We start from the raw sequence: 22,047 nt of genomic DNA on the forward strand, positions 1-22,047 counted from the left end.
GGTCACCTCTGCTTTAATAGTAGTGTGGGGCTGAGTAGGGGTCTTATGCACTACTACTCCGGCAGAGCAGTAGTCATTTCGTCACACTCACATGTTACCCCTTTTCCCTTTTTCTATTTTGCAGCATACCACGCCAACTGTGGCATCCCTCAACGTTTGGTGTTGTCACCCATTTTACTTAATATTCATAATGTCCAGTTTTATTTTATTTATTTATTTGCATTTATAAAGCGCACAGAACTGCCCTGGGGCATCGTGGCGCTGTTACAGCAGACTTAGTCATGAACACAGGCATAGGAATGTGTTTACAGATGTAAACCGAGTTACCGAGTACATTTCACATTGGTAAAAAACATTGAGCTTAGAGGTTATGCTATGCTGTGGTTACAATGCAAGCATGAGAGTGCATGTGGAAGACTTTAGCGGAATAGGAGGGTTTTGAGGTTTTTACGGAAGGTATGGTATGATTTTTCGTTCCTTAGTGAGGTAGGTAAGGAGTTCCAGTTTTTAGGTGCGAGGTGTTGGAAGCTGGTTCCTCCCGCCCTGGATCTTTGAAACGTGGGGACATCAATCATGTTGGAGCCTATTATTATTATTATTATTATAGGTACTTTTTGTGTCACTGCATATAATTATGCAGATGACGCATTACTGATATTTAATTTGAGTTGATGGGCTCCAGTCTCGTTTAGGATTGTGTGCTGGCTGTCCATACCTAGATGCAATATAAGATCTAAAAAATAAATCCTAATAAAAGCACATTTATTATGGGGAAGCTGGACGGTCCTGGAGACCCCCCTGCACCACAAAGCTGGTAAAACATCTCAGCAGCCTCTTAGATTCTGATCTCACTGTAGCCACCCACGTGTGCGCGGCGGTTAAAAATTGCTTTTTTATTCTTCGCGTCTTCAGGTTTTTTTTGAGTATTTGGTTTTCCCTGCATTATCTTTACTCTAATCGCGCATAACTGCCCCAGCCCAAGTATCACATGAGGCGTTTCTGCGAGGGCACGAGGCGGCAGAGAAGCAGCGTCCAGAAGGAGGGACAGCGACGCGGCGGGACGCGTCTAAGGCATGATAGAGACCAATGCGAGGCAGGAGGTGAGCGTGGTACAGAGAGGGGAGCGGCGGAGAGCGGGGCCATCCCGGGGGCAGGCAGTCATTTCGCTGAACGGCCCCACACGCCCACCTAACTCTCCGGTGAAGGCAGGGTGTCAGCAAGTGACACAAGCCGCGAGGTGAGTCGCGGAGAGCGGGCCCATTTCAAAGGGGCTCGCGCCAGCTCCGGCATCGCTGCCCCACTAACACCTTGTGCACAAGGGAAAACAAACAAGGTGGAAGCAGCAATGGCCTGAGACAGGGTTTGCTGAAGGCGCGACCCGTAGTAAGAGGCCATAACGAGCGGCGCTGCAGGCAAAGTCGGGCAGGAGACAGCGGGGTTCGCTGGGAGCGACCCGCTTCAAAGGAGAACCGACAGGCAGGGGCGCGTGCAGAAAAGCAAGGGCAATGGACCTAGCAGCATTTATGGCCATGGCCAAACTGGCAGTGGCAAAACATGGTCCCAAGTGGATGGAAGCCTTAACAGAACAACAAGGGGAAGAGGAGCAAACGGGGCCAAGTCAAGGGCCAACCTCCCCGCTGCTGTACCCAGACAACGAGGAACTGCAGGAGCTAGAAGAAGAGGAGCCGGTTGGAAAAAGGAAGAGGACCTTAACACAGAAAGCCAAGACTAACAAGGAGCAAACAGCTAATGCCTAGAAGCCCAGGACCAACGGGGCTAAGAACAAGGGAAGGGCACCTGCACCTATGGAGCTACCAAGGGAACCGGGACCACCCAGCACGCCTGCGACCATACCGGTGGCTGCAAGGGAAGATGGGCCAGCATCCCTGGAGGCGGTAAAAGGTATGCTAATACAATGTATGCAAGTATGGGGTAACGGGGGTAATGGGCAGGTATTGAGTGATCAAATACCCCCTGGAATATGGGCAGTTGCCGTGGGCTCTCCACATGCTATCTAGTGCATGAATGAGGCAGGGGTAGGAGATACTGGTCTTGGGCAAGGTGGTTTGCATGGTGCATTTTACTTTACTGTATAGAGAGCCAGCCGGTGCATTTTATTTTACTCTCCCCCTGGAATATGCGCAGTTGCAGTGGGGTCTCCACATGCCAGCTAGTGCATGAAGGAGGCAGGGGTAGGTTAGACTGGTCTTGTGCAAGGTGGTTTGTCTGGTGCATTTTACTTTACTGTATAGAGAGCCAGCCGGTGCATTTTATTTTACTCTCCCCCTGGAATATGCGCAGTTGCAGTGGGGTCTCCACATGCCAGCTAGTGCATGAAGGAGGCAGGGGTAGGTTAGACTGGTCTTGTGCAAGGTGGTTTGTCTGGTGCATTTTACTTTACTGTATAGAGAGCCTGCTGGGGCATTTTATCTTACTCTCCCACTGGGCTATAGCCAGTTGCCGTGGGGTCTCCACATGCTATCTAGTGCATGAAGGAGGCAGGGGTAGGTCAGACTGGTCTTGGGCAAGGGGGTTTGCCTGGTGCATTTTACTTTACTGTATAAGTAGCCTGCCAGGGCATTTAATCTTACTCTCCCCCTGGACTATGGGCAGTTGCTGTGGGTCTCCACATGCTATCTAGTGCATGAAGGAGGCAGGGGTAGGTCAGACTGGTCTTGGGCAAGGTGGTTTGCCTGGTGCATTTTACTTTACTGTATAGAGAGCCTGCCGGGGCATTTTATCTTACTCTCCCATGGAATATGGGCAGTTGCCGTGGGATCTCCACATGCTATCTAGTGCATGAATGAGGCAGGGGTAGGTCAGACTGGTCTTGGGCAAGGTGGTTTGCCTGGTACATTTTACTTTACTGTATAGAGAGCCTGCCGGGGCATTTTATCTTACTCTCCCCTGGACTATGGGCAGTTGCCTTGGGGTCTCCACATACTATCTAGTGCATGAATGAGGCTGGGGTAGGTCAGACTGGTCTTGGGCAAGGTGGTTTGCCTGGTGCATTTTACTTTACTGTATAGAGAGCCTGCCGGGGCATTTTGTCTTACTCTCCCCCTGGAATATGGGCAGTTTCTGTGGGGTCTCCACAGGCTATCTAGTGCATGAATGAGGCAGGGGTAGGTCAGACTGGTCTTGGGCAAGGTGGTTTGCCTGGTGCATTTTACGTTTCTGTATAGAGAGCCTGCCTGTGCATTTTATCTTACTCTCCCCCTGGAATATGGGCAGTTGCCTTGGGCTCTCCACATGCTATCTAGTGCATGAAGGAGGCAGGGGTAGGGTCGGAATTGTCTTGGGCAAGGTGGTTTGCCTGGTGCATTTTACTTTACTGTATGAGGAGCCTGCCGGGGCATTTTATCTTACTCTCCCCCTGGAATATGGGCAGTTGCCGTGGGGTCTCCACATGCTATCTAGTGCATGAAGGAGGCAGGGGTAGGTCAGACTGGTCTTGGACAAGGTGGTTTGCCTGGTGCATTTTACTTTACTGTATAAGGAGCCTGCAGGGCATTTTATCTTACTCTCCCCCTGGAATATGGGCAGTTGCCGTGGGGTCTCCACATGCTATCTAGTGCATGAATGAGGCTGTGGTAGGTCAGACTGGTCTTGGGCAAGGTGGTATGCCTGGTGCATTTTACTTTACTCTATAGAGAGCCTGCCAGGGCATTTTATCTTACTCTCCCCCTGGACTATGGGCAGTTGCTGTGGGGTCTCCAAATGCTATCTAGTGCATGAAGGAGACAGGGGTAGGTCAGACTGGTCTTGGGCAAGGTTCTTTGCCTGGTGCATTTTACTTTACTGTATAGAGAGCCTGCCGGGGCATTTTATCTTACTCTCCCCCTGGAATATGGGCAGTTGCCGTGGGTTCTCCACATGCTATCTAGTGCATGAATGAAGCAGGGGTAGGTCGGACTGGTCTTGGGCAAAGTGGTTTGCCTGGTGCATTTTACTTTACTGTATAGAGAGCCTGCTGGGGCATTTTATTTTACTCTGCCACTGGGCTATAGTCAGTTGCCGTGGGGTCTCCACATGCTATCAAGTGCATCAATGAAGCAGGGGTAGGTCGGACTGGTCTTGGGCAAAGTGGTTTGCCTGGTGCATTTTACTTTACTGTATAGAGAGCCTGCTGGGGCATTTTATCTTACTCTCCCCCTGGAATATGGGCAGTTGCCGTGGGGTCTCCACATTCTATCTAGTGCATGAAGGAGGCTGGGGTAGGTCAGACTGGTCTTGGGCAAGGGGGTTTGCCTGGTGCATTTTACTTTACTGTATAGAGAGCCTGCCGGGGCATTTAATCTTACTCTACCCCTGGACTATGGGCAGTTGCTGTGGGTCTCCACATGCTATCTAGTGCATGAATGAGGCTGGGGTAGGTCAGACTGGTCTTGGGCAAGGTGGTTTGCCTGGTGCATTTTACTTTACTGTATAGAGAGCCTGCCGGGGCATTTTGTCTTACTCTCCCCCTGGAATATGGGCAGTTTCTGTGGGGTCTCCACATGCTATCTAGTGCATGAATGAGGCAGGGGTAGGTCAGACTGGTCTTGGGCAAGGTGGTTTGCCTGGTGCATTTTACTTTACTCTATAGAGAGCCTGCCGGGGCATTTTATCTTACTCTCCCCCTGGAATATGGGCAGTTTCTGTGGGGTCTCCACATGCTATCTAGTGCATGAAGGAGGCAGGGGTAGGTCAGACTGGTCTTGGGCAAGGTGGTTTGCCTGGTGCATTTTACTTTACTGTTTAAGGAGCTTGCCGGGGCATTTTGTCTTACTCTCCCCCTGGAATATGGGCAGTTGCCGTGGGGTCTCCACATGCTATCTAGTGCATGAATGAGGCAGGGGTAGGTCAGACTGGTCTTGGGCAAGGTGGTTTGTCTGGTGCATTTTACTTTTCTGTATAGAGAGCCTGCTGGGGCATTTTATCTTACTCTCCCCCTGGAATATGGGCAGTTGCCATGGAGTCGCCACATGCTATCTAGTGCATGAAGGAGGCAGGGGTAGGTTAGACTGGTCTTGTGCAAGGTGGTTTGCCTGGTGCATTTTACTTTACTGTATAAGGAGCTTGCCGGGGCATTTTGTCTTACTCTCCCCCTGGAATATGGGCAGTTGCCGTGGGGTCTCCACATGCTATCTAGTGCATGAATGAGGCAGGGGTAGGTCAGACTGGTCTTGGGCAAGGTGGTTTGTCTGGTGCATTTTACTTTTCTGTATAGAGAGCCTGCCTGTGCATTTTATCTTACTCTCCCCCTGGAATATGGGCAGTTGCCATGGAGTCGCCACATGCTATCTAGTGCATGAAGGAGGCAGGGGTAGGTTAGACTGGTCTTGTGCAAGGTGGTTTGCCTGGTGCATTTTACTTTACTGTATAAGGAGCCTGCCGGGGCATTTTATCTTACTCTCCCCCTGGAATATGGGCAGTTGCTGTGGGGTCTCCACATGTTATCTAGTGCATGAATGAGGCTGGGGTAGGTCAGACTGGTCTTGGGCAAGGTGGTTTGCCTGATGCATTTTACTTTACTGTATAGAGAGCCTGCCGGGGCATTTTATCTTACTCTCCCACTGGGCTATAGTCAGTTGCCGTGGGGTCTCCACATGCTATCTAGTGCATGAAGGAGTCAGGGGTAGGTCGGACTGGTCTTGGGCAAGGTTCTTTGCCTGGTGCATTTTACTTTACTGTATAGAGAGCCTGCCGGGGCATTTTGTCTTACTCTCCCCCTAGAATATGGGCAGTTGCCGTGGGTTCTCCACATGCTATCTAGTGCATGAATGAAGCAGGGGTAGGTCGGACTGGTCTTGGGCAAAGTGGTTTGCCTGGTGCATTTTACTTTACTGTATAGAGAGCCTGCTGGGGCATTTTATCTTACTCTCCCACTGGGCTATAGTCAGTCGCCGTGGGGTCTCCACATGCTATCTAGTGCATGAAGGAGACAGGGGTAGGTCAGACTGGTCTTGGGCAAGGTTCTTTGCCTGGTGCATTTTACTTTACTGTATAGAGAGCCAGCCAAGGCATTTCATCTTACTCTCCCCCTGGAATATGGGCAGTTTCTGTGGGGTCTCCACATGCTATCTAGTGCATGAAGGAGGCAGGGGTAGGTCAGACTGGTCTTGGGCAAGGGGGTTTGCCTGGTGCATTTTACTTTACTGTATGGAGAGCCTGCCGGGGCATTTTATCTTACTCTCGCCCTGGACTATGGGCAGTTGTCGTGGGATCTCCATATGCTATCTAGTGCATGAAGGAGGCAGGGGTAGGTCAGACTGGTCTTGGGCAAGGTGGTTTGCCTGGTGCATTTTACTTTACTGTATAAGGAGCTTGCCGGGGCATTTTGTCTTACTCTCCCCCTGGAATATGGGCAGTTGCCGTGGGGTCTCCACATGCTATCTAGCGCATGAAGGAGGCAGGGGTAGGTCAGACTGGTCTTGGGCAAGGTGGTTTGCCTGGTGCATTTTACTTTACTATATAGAGAGCCTGCTGGGGCATTTTATTTTACTCTCCCACTGGGCTGTAGTCAGTTGCCGTGGGGTCTCCACATGCTATCTAGTGCATGAAGGAGGCAGTGGTAGGTCAGACTGGTCTTGGGCAAGGTGGTTTGCCTGATGCATTTTACTTTACTGTATAAGGAGCCTGCCTGTGCATTTCATCTTACTCTCCCCCTGGAATATGGGCAGTTGCCGTGGGGTCTCCACATGCTATCTAGTGCATGAAGGAGGCAGGGGTAGGTCAGACTGGTCTTGGGCAAGGGGGTTTGCCTGGTGCATTTTACTTTACTGTATAGAGAGCCTGCCGGGGTATTTTATCTTACTCTCCCCCTGGAATATGGGCAGTTTCTGTGGGGTCTCCACATGCTATCTAGTGCATGAAGAAGGCAGGGGTAGGTCAGACTGGTCTTGGGCAAGGTGGTTTGCCTGGTGCATTTTACTTTACTGTATAAGGAGCCTGCCGGGGCATTTTGTCTTACTCTCCCCCTGGAATATGGGCAGTTGCCGTGGGGTCTCCACATGCTATCTAGTGCATGAATGAGGCGGGGGTAGGTCAGACTGGTCTTGGGCAAGGGGGTTTGCCTGGTGCATTTTACTTTACTGTATAGAGAGCCTGCCGGGGCATTTTATCTTACTCTCCCCCTGGACTATGGGCAGTTGCCATGGGGTCTCCACATGCTATCTAGTGCATGAATGAGGTAGTGGTAGGTCAGACTGGTCTTGGGCAAGGTGGTTTGCCTGGTGCATTTTACTTTACTGTATAAGGAGCCTGCCGTGGCATTTTATCTTACTCTCCCCTGGAATATGGGCAGTTGCCGTGGGGTCTCCACATGCTATCTAGTGCATGAAGAAGGCAGGGGTAGGTCAGACTGGTCTTGGGAGAGGTGGTTTGCCTTGGGCATTTTACTTTACTGTATAAGGAGCCTGTCGGGGCATTTAATCTTACTCTCCCCCTGGACTATGGGCAGTTGCTGTGGGTCTCCACATGCTATCTAGTGCATGAAGGAGGCAGGGGTAGGTCAGACTGGTCTTGGGCAAGGTGGTTTGCCTGGTGCATTTTACTTTACTGTATAGAGAGCCTGCCGGGGGCATTTTATCCTACTCTCCCCCTGGAATATGGGCAGTTGCCGTGGGGTCTCCACATGCTATCTAGTGCATGAATGAGGCAGGGGTAGGTCAGACTGCTCTTGGGCAAGGTGGTTTGCCTGGTGCATTTTACTTTACTGTCTAGAGAGCCTGCCGGGGCATTTTATCTTACTCTCCCCCTGGAATACAGGCAGTTGCCGTGGGGTCTCCACATGCTATCTAGTGCATGAAGGAGGCAGGGGTAGGTCAGACTGGTCTTGGGCAAAGTGGTTTGCCTGGTGCATTTTACTTTACTGTATAAGGAGCATGCCAGGGCATTTTATCTTACTCTCCCCCTGGAATATGGGCAGTTGCTGTGGGTCTCCACATGCTATCTAGTGCATGAAGGAGGCAGGGGTAGGTCAGACTGGTCTTGTGCAAGGTGGTTTGCTGGGTGCATTTTACTTTACTGTATAAGGAGCCTGCTGGGGCATTCAATCTTACTCTCCCCCTGGAATATGGGCAGTTGCCGTGGGTTCTCCACATGCTATCTAGTGCATGAATGAGGCATGGGTCGGTCAGACTGGTCTTGGGCAAGGTGGTTGCCTGGTGCATTTTACTTTACTATATAGAGAGCCTGCTGGGGCATTTTATCTTACTCTCCCCTGGACTATGGGCAGTTGGCGTGGGGTCTCCACATGCTATCTAGTGCATGAATGAGGCAGGGGTAGGTCAGACTGGTCTTATGCAAGGTGGTTTGCCTGGTGCATTTTACTTTACTGTATAGAGAGCCTGCCGGGGCATTTTATCTTACTCTCCCCTGGACTATGGGCAGTTGGCGTGGGGTCTCCACATGCTATCTAGTGCATGAATGAGGCTGGGGTAGGTCAGACTGGTCTTGGGCAAGGTGGTTTGCCTGGTGCATTTTACTTTACTGTATAAGTAGCCTGCCGGGGCATTTAATCTTACTCTCCCCCTGCAATTATGGGCAGTTGCCGTGGGGTCTCCACATGCTATCTAGTGCATGAAGGAGGCAGGGGTAGGTCAGACTGGTCTTGGGCAAGGTGGTTTGCCTGGTGCATTTTACTTTACTGTATAAGTAGCCTGCCAGGGCATTTAATCTTACTCTCCCCCTGCAATTATGGGCAGTTGCCGTGGGGTCTCCACATGCTATCTAGTGCATGAAGGAGGCAGGGGTAGGTCAGACTGGTCTTGGGCAAGGTGGTTTGCCTGGTGCATTTTACTTTACTGTATAAGTAGCCTGCCAGGGCATTTAATCTTACTCTCCCCCTGCAATTATGGGCAGTTGCCGTGGGGTCTCCACATGCTATCTAGTGCATGAATGAGGCAGTGGGAGGTCAGACTGGTCTTGGGCAAGGTGGTTTGCCGAGTGCATTTTACTTTACTGTATAGAGAGCCTGCCGGGGCATTTAATCTTACTCTACCCCTGGACTATGGGCAGTTGCTGTGCGGTCTGCACATGCTATCTAGCGCATGAAGGAGGCAGGGGTAGGTCAGACTGGTCTTGTGCAAGGTGGTTTGCCTGGTGCATTTTACTTTACTGTAGAGAGCCTGCTGGGGCATTTTATCTTACTCTCCCACTGGGCTATAGTCAGTTGCCGTGGGGTCTCCACATGCTATCTAGTGCATGAAGGAGGCAGTGGTAGGTCAGACTGGTCTTGGGCAAGGTGGTTTGCCTGGTGCATTTTACTTTACTGTATAGAGAGCCTGCTGGGGCATTTTATCTTACTCTCCCCCTGGAATATGGCCAGTTGCCGTGGGGTCTCCACATGCTATCTAGTGCATGAATGAGGCAGGGGTAGGTCAGACTGGTCTTGGGCAAGGTGGTTTGCCTGGTGCATTTTACTTTACTGTATAGAGCCAACCGGGGCATTTTATTTTACTCTCCCCCTGGAATAAGGGCAGTTGCCGTGGGGTCTCCACATGCTATCTAGTGCATGAAGGAGGCAGGGGTAGGTCAGACTGGTCTTGGGCAAGGTGGTTTGCCTGGTGCATTTTTTCTTTACTGTATAGAGAGCCTGATGGGGCATTTTATCTTACTCTCCCCCTGGAATATGGGCAGTTGCCGTGGGGACTCCACATGCTATAAACACACAGGCGCACACTGAGCTCAATGCACCTCTTCCATGCACCTGGGTGTGGGCCTGTGGTGTATAAACACACAGGTGCACACTGAGCTGCCTTTCCCTGCACCTGGGTGTGGGCGTGTGGTTTATAAATACACAGGCACACACTGAGCTGAATGCACCTCTTTCATGCACCTGGGTGTGGGCCTGTGGTGTATAAACACACAGGTGCACACTGAGCTGCTCCTCCCTGCACCTGGGTGTGGGCGTGTGGTGTATAAACACACAGGTGCACACTGAGCTGCTCCTCCCTGCACCTGGGTGTGGGCGTGTGGTGTATTTGGGCGTGTGGTTTATAAATACACAGGCACACACTGAGCTGAACGCACCTCCTCCCTGCACCTGGGTGTGGGCGTGTGGTGTATAAACACACAGGTGCACACTGAGCTGCTCTTCCATGCACCTGGGTGTGGGCGTGTGGTGTATAAACACACAGGTACACACTGAGCTGCTCTTCCATGCACCTGGGTGTGGGCGTGTGGCAGGAGATTGTGCTGGTGCAGGGCTTGCTGGGTGCCCCCCTCTTTCCAGAGTTACCTGCAGAGGGGAGGTTCTAGTCCATTCCTGGCCCCTCTGCTCCCAAGTCTTGGAGGCAATTCAGACTCGGATCCACGTGCAATGTGCACGTGGGCCGAGCAAGGGCGTGCAGCCGTCTCCATGCAACGCCCCTCCCCCTCCCACCTTTAGCCCCGGGACCGAACCGCCTGACACGTACAGAAAGAGCAGCGCCCAGTTCCCTCCGCCTGACAGGGGAAGCGCTATATTATGCCATACATGGTGATATACGGCTTTTAGTGACAGAGTGAAGCCCTGGGGCCACCCCCACCTGATAGCCTGAGGGCGGCTCCGGCACTGCAGGATATCCTACAACACCGGAAGGAAGGGGGTCAAGCCCGGGTCATTAGGCGTCAGATTCTTGCAGGAGCTGTGTTGGGGCGCCTGTCTCTCCAGGTGGGCGCTGGGGCCTCAGACTCCACCTTTCAATTAGAGGAAGGTCGCCCCCCCCTCCCCTCCGCTCGCCCTTCCTCAGGCTCGGAGGGGCCCCTTCCCCGGACATCACACAGCAGGTACTGCCAACGCTTGCCTAGTTACTTCGCAGCGCTAGAATGTGTAGGCTCCCGGGCGGCACATGCTCGCTCGCTCGCCCCCCCCTCTTCCTCAGGCTCGGAGGGGCCCCTTCCTGGGACATCAAGCAGGTACTGCCAGCGCTTGCCTAGTTACTTCGCAGCGCTAGAATGTGTAGGCTCCCGGGCGGCACATGCTCGCTCGCCCCCCTCCTTCCTCGGGCTCTGAGGGGCCCCTTCCTGGGACATCAAGCAGGTACTGCCAGCGCTTGTCTAGTTACTTCGCGGCGCTAGAATGTGTAGGCCCGTGTGCATGTTAATGACACCAGATGGACTCACGAGGAACTAGTCCATGAGTTGCAGTCGCGGGTTTTACCCTTAAGCTTAGAAGGCTGAAACTATTGCTTTAGTGATGTGTGTGCGCGCGCCTTGCAGTTCCTCCTGGAGCCAGTATTAGACACATTAAAAAACCATTGCACCTGGACAAGTGCAGGTTGGCATATTAAAAGCACCATTTCGTGAAAATGCATCTTTTTACAGTAGGGCAATTTTAGCCCAGGTGCAATGGTTTTTTAATGTGTCCCAGTGTTCTTAAACGTAGGGCAAACTTTGCCCTTGTGCTAATACTGTGCAAACCTTTCACTTGCACTGTTGCAAAGTTTCTGCAATCTGGCCTCTGGACTGTGCAGTGAAGCACTTTGCGCGCTCAGCTCCTCCTGGATTGTGCAGTGAAGCACTTTGCGCGCTCAGTTCCTCCTGGATTGTGCAGTGAAGCACTTTGCGTGCTCAGCTCCTCCTGGATTGTGCAGTGAAGCAGTGTGCAGTGAAGCACTTTGCGCGCTGAGCTCCTCCTGGATTGTGCAGTGAAGCACTTTGCGTGCTGAGCTCCTCCTGGATTGTGCAGTGAAGCACTTTGCGTGCTCAGCTCCTCCTGGAGTGTGCATTGTGCAGTGAAGCACTTTGGGCGCTCAATTCCTCCTTGTTAGGGAGAATTCTCTTAAATGGCTGATTTCCCTTACCTACTGAGTCCCTCAGCAGCTTTGCTGGATTTCTAGGGTTTATTTTTTTCACCTGGTAAGAGTGTGAGCCTTTTTTTGCTGTGTGTGTTTTCACTTTTTGTGTGATCTTGGGCACTGGAGCCTCACCTACTCCATGGCCTCATAGTTTTCATGTTTGTTACACAGCACCTTCAGTGCAGTGACACAGGGTTGTCTTTGAGACTTCCCCCTGAATCCATTTTTCTGGGGCGGACTACTGTCCCCCAGAAAAGGTAAAGTTGTCATTAACTTTATGATAGTCACTTTAAACCACAGACCCAGTACACCCCATCTTACATGGAGTATTGGAAAGGGTTAATTCTTATCCCTTTTTGTCTGTGTCTCTTGGAGCCTTATTTCACTCTCTTTACATTAAGACTTGGCTGGTGGCAGTGGTATCTACCCTATTTTTGATACCGCGGTTATCTTAAATAATCATGGTATTGTTTTAGGCTATTCTATTAGCCTCACACATTACCCACTTGACCATATTCGTTTTATTACGGTTCCGGCTGGGTTTATTCGCCATTTCTTTTTGAAAATGTCTTTCTCGTGTTTTACCCTGCGCGCCAAACCAGGTTTGGTCCCTTTGTTCGCCGTCTTTTCGCTGGCTTCCACACAGAAGCCCTCCTTAAAGCGCCTGAAAGTCTGGGTAGGCAGGGTTTGAGGGATGGATCTTCGGACCCCTGCCATGTGTTCCCTTGGTAACCCAAGTCGCACTCCTGTTTGATTGGCTGGGTGACTGTCCTTGCCAGGACAGCCACCCTGCTGTGTGATTGACAGCCAGGCTGTGTGAATGGGGGGAAAACTGCATAAAAAAACAGATCTCTGGGACTGAGAAGGCAGAGTCGCCACTTGAACTAAAGAACCTACGAGGAGCTGATGGAAGAGGACCCCTACAATGACTGAACCGCCCGGTGAAGCCCTGCTGCAGGTCCGAATCTTCAGAATCCGACGACAAAGAAGATCCTCCAGGAAACTTCTTCCCTTGAGCTGGTGGGACCAACCAGTTCGCCCAAACTGCAAGCCAGGACCCCTCCTCTGGTCGAATTCACTGTACAGAGCTACAGTGGGCCGGATAGCCAGGATGGTCGGACCCTGCTTGGGATTTAAGGAGCGCACCTTTTATTCGTTGCTTTGCTCTGCTACTGGTTTCTTCCCTGGGTAGTGCAGGACCCTCCAGTCTTCCTACTTCTGATCAGTCCGACAGTCGCTTCAGGAACCGTGAGCCTGCAGGAACTACCAGGAACGTCTGCCTCAGCTACAGCTCCCTCTCCGTTTTAAGGTACTGTGTAAATCCTGTTGTCCGTTTTGGTCAACCACGGTGAAAGAGTTTGAAATCTTTCTCCAAACCAAAGGCTTGTCCATCTCTTCTCTTTGAACTAACTTTTCTACCAACCAACCTCGTCCAGAATCCGTGGCACAAACTTTACAGCAAACTATCCTGAACTGTATTATCTTGAGCAGAAGACTTTTGAACCATTGAATTTGGCCCTAAGCCTTTTCTATCTGATTTTATCATTGTAGTCTCTTGTTCGCTTGCCCTGAGTACATACCTGTTGGTGTGATTCAATTTCTGTGTTTGTCTTTCCCTCCCTTTTAAATTGCTGGAGTGCCATTTTGCTCCCACTTTATTTTGTGAGCTTAACTTGTCTGGAATTTAAGGGAAGTGGTGTGGTGTATTAAGAGTGTGATTTTAAGACTGCTTATAATAGTGTAATGTTCTACAACTGAAGAGTGAAATAAATGTACATTCTTTTACTCAGAAACCTTGAGTCAGTGTTTGTTTGAACCATAGTAATTGCTGTCCTTTGTGTAACTATTTGATACTGCTCACTTACTCTTGAGATAAGTCTGGCTGCTCAGACATCGCTACCAATTTATCTGTGTAGAACAGGCTTGTACCAAAGGTGAATTTATACTGTCACTTGTAGTCTTAATTGTCTGTGGTGTTCCTAAAGGGTACTGCATATAATTCTGCCTAACACTCCTGGACTGTGCAGTGAAGCACTTTGTGCGCTCAGTTCTACCGGGATTGCGCAGTGAAGCACTTTGCGCGCTCAGTTCCTCCTGGATTGTGTTGCATGGTTTTAATAATATCTTTATGGCGAACTTCAACGTACCCCTAGAGTACTCGACTACCGTAGAGCCCCCAGTTATCTGAGCTGACTTCTGACCCCCCAGGCTTTGGCGATGCCCATAGCATATCCCATGGGGGCGCTGCGGTTCCAATAGAGCATAAATAGAGGTGGCCCGCGGGACCCTAGTCTCATCCCTCACTACGTTTAGATTTAATAAGACATTGGTGTCTATGACCGAATAATTGGAGCCATGTAGCTCTTCATGTGGGCTTCCACCTCTGATTGGGCAGCTTGCCCAAGGCCCCCAGACACAAATAGATGGTCATTTATTTTTGGGGTGCTCAGGGCCCCTTTGCACTTGATCTTGCACATTGGCAGCCATGGCCCTTTGTCAGACATCCGCGAGTGAGCCAAGCGCGACAATCCTTTTCAGCAGTTTCCTTGCTGAGCACTTCATAGTACAATCCTTTTCAGCAGTTTCCTTGCTGAGCACTTCATAGTACAGTCCTTTTCAGCAGTTTCCTGGCTGAGCACTTCATAGTACAGTCCTTTTCAGCAGTTTCCTTGCTGAGCACTTCATAGTACAATCCTTTTCAGCAGTTTCCTTGCTGAGCACTTCATAGTACAGTCCTTTTCAGCAGTTTCCTGGCTGAGCACTTCATAGTACAGTCCTTTTCAGCAGTTTCCTTGCTGAGCACTTCATAGTACAGTCCTTTTCAGCAGTTTCCTGGCTGAGCACTTCATAGTACAGTCCTTTTCAGCAGTTTCCTGGCTGAGCACTTCATAGTACAGTCCTTTTCAGCAGTTTCCTGGCTGAGCACTTCACAGTACAGTCCTTTTCAGCAGTTTCCTTGCCAAGCACTTAATAGAACAGTTTAATGGCGAGCACTTCATAGTACAGTCCTTTTCAGCAGTTTCCTTGCAGAGCATTTCATAGTACTGAACCTTTCAGCAGTTTTCTTGGTGGGAGGTTGGAAGTACCTTTTTGCTTTTCTGAAGTTTGCTGCCATGCTGTGTATAAACGCAGTATAGACCTAGCACTAGAGTTGGCATGCAGGTGCAGCGTCCCAAACGTGGAAGAAGGTTCCGGCTGCGGCCTATAAACACAGTACAGACCTAGCACTGGTGTTGGCATGCAGGTGCAGCGTCCCAAACGTGGAAGCAGGTTCAGGCTGCGGCGTATAAACACAGTATAGACCTAGCACTAGTGTTGGCATGCAGGTGCAGCTTCCCAAACATGGACGAAGGTTCAGGCTGTGGCGTATAAACACAGTTGTGATGGCCACAGGCCCAACAACGCAGAAACCACGCCATCTGGTGATGGGGGCAAGGGGTAATATATCTCCTTCTTGTCCCTTTGGGACATTTAGACACAGGGAACCTGGCTGGACAATGTCCCTGCGTCTTTGGCACCAGGCTCATGAATGAATACAAGCTGAAATGTTAATGCTGGAAGTCTCCACTTGCACACTGTTCGGGCGTGTCCTTTTAGAGAGAGGCAGGAAGTGGAGACTGAAAAGCATGTGTAGAATCTAGGTGGGGAAGGGTGTGGCAGGCAGGCCTGAACCAATCAGTGTGGCCAAGAACTAGACTATATTAACCCACCTATCCCTCAGAAAAGCAATTTGCGTTACTTTGCACCTCCGTGCAGCGTTACGCTCACCCAGCTAACTTACCTCGCGGGAGCCTGCAAAGGCTGCAACCTTACCTGGACTCTGGTTCTCATCAGCCTGGCAGCATCCCATCTTGGCGGATTTTGAATCCAACGCCGCAGCATCCACACTCCTGCTCCCGAAACCGAAGACCTGAATCGAGAAAGATAATAACACAAGGTTAGAATAATTAAGAACACCAGACCCAGGGTTGCGCCTTGCTTAAAATCATACGCGCACCCATAAAGATTGCTTACCAGCTGCCGGACCTTCGCTGCTCCGCTCCTCCGTACTGCTGGCACCATTTTGATCACTGCAGCTACGGGCAGAACCGCTACAACACCTGCAAAGGAAGAGAGAGCAGAGAAAGAGACATTACATGGAGAACAGACTTTAAGTTCAGAACAAACTTTAGCAATTCAATTGTGAAAGTCGGAAGACAAGCAGGCAAGTGGAAACAAGAGAAACACTTACCAGCTAGTGAAGTGGATGAGTGGCAGCTGGCCTGGACTTCCACAGCAAGGGACCAGTGAAAGAACTCGGTCCCCTTCGGCAAGCGCCCCTGCCAGAAGCAGCAGGACGGAGAGCTCATCATCATCATTCAGCAGGTGAGCCTCCCAGAATAGCACAACCCCAGGGGAGCCACATCAAGGGAGAAGAGGTCGGGAAAAGGGATTAGAACCACAGCCTGCATATCCTCACAATCCCACTTTATATTCACGCAGGGACCGCGCTGCTCATCACTGCAGTTCCCATTTAGGCGGGCGCAGAGGAGTAGTTTAATCCCTGGGAGGGCTGCGACCGTGCCCCAAAGCCTCCGCAGAGACATAGCACTAGTGTTGGCATGCAGGTGCAGCGTCCCAAACCAGGTGGTCGAGGGGCTCCACATGTTTGTCACAAAACCGGCAATTGTTGTTGGTAATGTTTATGTCATGTCTTCTTAGAAGCAACATTTCTTATGTCAGCAGTACAATGAGTTTCATCCAAAGGAATTTGTCTCGATGGTATTTCAACGGACAAAATTGCAGGTACTTAGGAACCTGATTTGCTGCATGGGCCTCATAGTGTTGAGTTATACTTGATTTCAGCAGCAAATGTTTTTTTTCGATAGTCTTATTGCAATTGCTGACTTTTTTTTTTTTACTGCACAGGGATTGTTGCACAGTAGAACTAGCGAGGCTCCCACATGGTCAAGATTCATTAGCACCAGTTCTGACCCGTCTTTAAGTAGGGCGTTGTAGGGTCTAATCGAAGCTTCTTTCAAGATCTGATTGGGAGCTAGAAACCAAAAGACTTCCAAAGGATCCATGCACTCAATGATTGAAGGCTGTGATGCTGGAAATGCATCTGAGAGACATGGCCTCCGTATCCTTGTCCTTTACTGCTTTTTATCATGTGTTCTGTTGTGTTTTCCGCACAGGAGTTCATGTGGGACTCCTGGCGGTGCAGCTCTCTCTTTTGGTTTGGTGAACAGACCCGTGGGATACCCTTATGGCACCCATGGGTAGGGGTACAACCCTGTGCCCCTAGTGTATGTTTTTGGGCACCTGTGTGTGACCCACAGAGCAGGGTACGGACTGGTGGCAGCTCCGTGCTGAATTGCCTGGTGCCCTGAGTGTTCTCCATTTTGGGATGCCCAGGCCCTGTCATTGGAATCGGTAGATTCCGGATGGAGACAAAATGGCCCCCATGGCCTCTTGCCTTCCATCACCTGTTACCTTGATCTTCCCGAAGTCCCGGGAAGCCCTGCCTCTGTCCCTTCCCCCTGACTGGCTGTTGGGTGAAAGTTCTGTATATGGTAGTGTGGGGAAGTGCTGACCAGACTGGCTGGAGCCTTCTCAATGACCGTATGTTGTGGGTACGCCTGTGGGTGGGACCTTGGTGAATGGAGTGTGTGACGAATACGCATTCTATGTTGTGGGTGTCTAGTATCTGGTGTTTGACACAATGACTGAGACAGCCCTGCCCGAAACCGGTATGAATGCAGCTTGGGAGTGTTGAATGGCTCGGTACTTGTCCCAATACACATAACTTGTTGTGAGTGTCTGGAGAGAAGTGAATGGCCTGAATACCTCGTGTGCCTGATTGGCTGCCTGCCTGCATGAATGCCCGTAGTCGTGATTGGATGCTTGAGTGTGACCCAGCGGAATGAATGGGAGATCAACAGTATATCTGGGGACCTCTCACTGCTAGGAATCGTGTTCAGAAGCTGAACTCTACTACGACGAGTAACTGGAGTAACTGAAGCTTGACCTTGAAGCCTTACTGGATGAGAAGAACTGCTGTTGCTCTCCTTCACAATCTGAAAGCTGCTGTGCTTCAAGGACTGACCCAGAGAGGACCTGGTAAGGCGCCCTCTTCCCGAGCTACGAGGAACCATCGTGCACAGCTGATCTTTGCCTAAGCTCCCTGGTAGACAGACCTTCGACAGGCTGCCGACCCGATACAGGGATTGCTGCGGAACTCCAAGGAGAAGCGCCCGGACTGTTGTCCGCCACTGTCGCCGACTGCCGTCGCTGACCCGAGCGGCCGTGCTCCCATTGCCTAAGAACTTCATTGATCCAAGGACGCTCTCGTCCGCATCGTCATTGCTGTATCCTGCTGGAGAAGGCCTGACCGTCGACGCTCTGAGGAGCATCCACCGGTGGGTTTCCCGCCACCCAAAGACCACAGACGCCGACGACTCGATGCCCTTGCTGGGCCACAGTTCTTCAACTCTTTGCGGTCCAGAACTATCGACACCGAGGTGCTCCGCACGCCTCTTCCTTGCAGGACATTTACGCTTCCCCGTCAACGAGCACCGCTAGGAATGACGCGGCCACTTCACCGCCGTAGCTCAACCTGTTCTCCGTCGGACGTTCGACGACCCGTGACTCCTGCTTGAAAGGGAGGACACTCAAGAAAGACCGTCGATTCCCCGACGCTGAACGCTACAATGCCAAGGTACTTTGGGGTTGCAGAACTATTGGAAAGTCTAGTGTGAACAATATATGGTCTGGGCTTGTATCTTTCTTCTACAGGTTGTCCAGGTGGGGGGATCTCCACACAGAACTGTGTTTAACGGTAGTGACCAGTATTCTGCCTATTGCTCAACCATCTTGCTCTCTTTCTTCTTTCTACTGCTGGTTTCCTCTTTATTTTTGATCTATGTGTCATTCTGACCGTATGCACTTTAATGAGATATGATAACGTTAGTGGTACCACTTTAGAATGGTACATATTTGCCATTATTGATTTCTGCGTACAAAGTGAGTTATCGTGATAGTGTACATTACTTAGAATATTAATTATATAAAGACTGTGTTTTAACCAATACAGTGTGCGGACATTCCTTTGTGGGGGCTTGGGGACTACACTGTACTTAAGAACCAGCCTGAATCACCTCCTGAGAAGCTAGGCCTTGATTGCTTGTCCATTGCTACCGTAATAGAGAATCTTGGCTGGGGTCTCTGTGTCTCTCCTCTAACAAATAGACAGCGGAAGTACAGACCCCCCCCTCCGGTCTTTACAAAGGCCAAGTTCAAAGCGAATTGCAACTATAGATACAAATCTTGGCAACCTCAATACTTTCCGCCAAAACTGCACTTCCAACTTGTCCCACACTCCAGAGTCAATGTTAAGCTGGCTTCACTCCCAAATGTGATTGCTGCTACCACTTTTTGTCGAAAAAACAAAATCACAGGCATTAGAGTGAATTTACCGAATTCTCTGTGTAGTTTTGCTCCTTGAAGGGCAAAGGGATTCATTTTGGCTTTCAGATCTTCAGTTCAATTACATTCTTCGATTGATTTGTTGAAGATGACGCAAAGGTATCTGATGTCGGTTCTTTCAAGGATTTTCTTATCTACTGTTCACTTGAACTGTTTTCCTTTAGCGCTGTTTTGGGGTCCAAGAACGATAATCTTTGATTTATCTACATTAATCTCCACATCAATCGAGGATAGGTAAATGCCCAAATTTGTTAATAGCCGCTGTAGTCCGATCAGAGTGGAATCGATGAACACTACATCATCTACGTAAATAGCCCAGCTAATCGGGTACCCGTTGATCCGGGGAGGAAAAGCATTGCAGCTTTTCAGGGCCTCAGGCATGTCAGCTGGGTATAATTTGAAAATCAATGCCGCCAACGGACAGCGTTGCTTGACCCCCCTCTCCATCATAATCTCGTCTGATAGGTCACCATTAGCATTTAGGTGAACTCAAATTGATGTATTACTATGTAGTTCGGTTAGCATCTATAGTAAATCAGCTGGACAATGTGCTTTTGTTAGTTTTTCCCACAAGAGTTCATGGTTCACCCGATCGAATGCCTGTCGTAAATCAACAAAAGAGAAGAAGATGGGCTTGTGGATTTTCAAGGGTTCCAGCTTCAGGAAGTTGAGAATAGTGAGATTCAGTTCATCGCCAACCCCTGTAGTGAAGCCGGTTTGTCTGTCGTCGATGAGCTTTGAATCAGCTGCCCACTTCACTGATCGTTTTTGAAAGAAAGAATGTGAAAATGTTACCAATAACATCTAACAGGGGAATAGGACGGTAGTTGGCTGGATTAGTTCGATCGCCTTTCTTGAATATAGGCACAACTACCACCGATTGCCATGAAGACGGGATCTTCCGGGTAGCCACTATGTTCATAAACAGTGCTTCAATAAAGAATGCCCATTCTTTTCTATTTCTTTTTAGGGTTAGGTTAGATAAACCATCAGGGCCTGCTGCACCAGAGATTTTGATTGTCCTGATGGCATCTTCAATGACCACCCTACTCCGCTCAATCGTCCAAACAACGTGTGGGTCAATCCATTGTTTCACCACCTGTTTGTGGGGAGAATTAAAGACCGCTGTAAAATGATTTGTCCAATCTAGGGGACTGACTCCCACTGTCATACTACCCAACTGATTTTGGGATCCATTGTTCATAATAGCCTATGTCTCACGGCTTTTCAGTTTACAAATCAGTTGGAGCATTGTCTCTGCCTGTCCTGTTCACGGTGGCGTTTGAACGAGCACATCCAGTTTCGGTGTTTTTGGTGGAGTACTCTTTCTTCTTCCTGTACATTCATACTTGTGTTGGAATGTTTGAGCCTTTTCAAGTCCTCTCGTAATTTCCTTTTCCTGTCTAGAAATATTTTACTAAATGGATGTTTATGTTTGAAGTCGCCGTTATAAAATCCGGTTTGGCTTTGATAAAGTGGGTTTGAAGAGACGTGTACTCAGCCGAATTTTCTCCATGTGTAAGACCCAAGCCCAGTTCTTGTGTGAGCTTTGTGATCTCCAACGATCTTATTCGTAGCCAATTTTAAGCCTTGGTTTATCTCCAGTTGCTCATTGTGCGTATTGGTTAGAGATCTTTGCCTCATGATCCACTGGAGATAGACTGTGTCATGATCACTATTTCTCATTTTCAGGATCTCTAAGGATTTGATCTTTGCAGTGAATTCACATGAGGTCTAGATGTAATCAATTGTTTTGTGGGTATTGTTGCCATGCCAAGTCGCTCTCGCTGGAATGTCTCCGGTGGTTTGCCCTTTTAGCATTACACAGTTCCTTTTTTCAGTTCAGTCCACCATAGGGTGCCTCACATAGTTTGTAGAATTCAATACTTGTCCATCGGAATCGATCCATGAATGGTTAAGATCTCCACATACGATGACAGAATATGTCTGGAAATCCAACATGAATCTATCAATCATCCATACATCTATCCATCATCCATTAGCCGGTCAAGTGGCACAGCGAGTAGAGAGCTCGCTTTGACATCGGTGCAGAGCCTGCTAACGCAGGTTCCAATCCCAACGGGGCCAAACTCAGCCTTTCATCCTTCCGAGGTCGATAAATGAGCACCACACACCGTGGGTAATAATAAGCAGCGCTCAGATACCTGAGGGTTCGTAGCGCTAAATAAATGCCAAATTATTATTATCCGAGTAACGGATGAGATAGTAGCACCTATTTTAGCATGATTCCAGTAGACATTAACTAGAAATAGGAACTCATTTGGGCCATCTTCTTCTCCTGAGATCTGTATGATGGTACCTTGTACGAAGATGTTTGGATGCACTGATCTACAGACTAGCCACCCTGGTCGGTTATTTTTTATTTTTTTTTTTTTTCGCCACTGTTAGGAGACCTGAGAAGGGGCGGCCTGTAACATTTTTCTGGGCAGGATTCAATATTACAGCGTAACCTTCACATGTTGGTTCAGTTCGCATCCAGGTTTCCTGCAGGCATATCAGATTGTTTGCCTCACTTTCCAATTCATTGTCCTGAAATAAATGTAAAAAGCCCCTGGTATTCCATGAGACTAGAGAACCGACCTGTAGTTCACTATGGCTTATAGCACAAGAAGAGAGGACACTCTGACCCGGAACCTGCTCATGTGGAACCGCAGCTCGAACACTCAATCGTGCCACGTCCGAGTACACAGGTTTCACATGTTTGGAGATATCTGCCTCCATAGGTTGGACCCTGGATAGGTGTCAGTTGGAGCCTTTATCACTAGACAACGGCTCCATTTGTGCCATGCGCTGA

At 49.7% G+C, this 22,047-nt stretch overlaps 1 protein-coding gene across 2 annotated transcripts in view; it reads left to right on the forward strand.

Annotated features, from left to right (window-relative positions):
- The first annotated feature begins 10,488 nt into the window (after window positions 1-10,488).
- Window positions 10,489-22,047, forward strand: part of LOC138511133 (NACHT, LRR and PYD domains-containing protein 3-like) — a 239,193-nt gene continuing 227,634 nt past the window's right edge. Inside the window, exon 1 of one of the 2 annotated variants that reach the window (XM_069626617.1) lies at window positions 10,489-10,755. The gene's annotated coding sequence lies outside the window, so the exon portion shown is untranslated. Of the gene's footprint in view, window positions 10,756-15,384; window positions 16,131-22,047 lie in introns of those variants that run through there. The other variant, XM_069626618.1, reaches the window with a different exon arrangement.

The sequence above is a fragment of the Ambystoma mexicanum genome, chromosome 6p, assembly GCF_040938575.1.
Source record: "Ambystoma mexicanum isolate Mex_15411 chromosome 6p, UKY_AmexF1_1, whole genome shotgun sequence".
Taxonomy (NCBI): Eukaryota; Metazoa; Chordata; class Amphibia; order Caudata; family Ambystomatidae; genus Ambystoma; species Ambystoma mexicanum.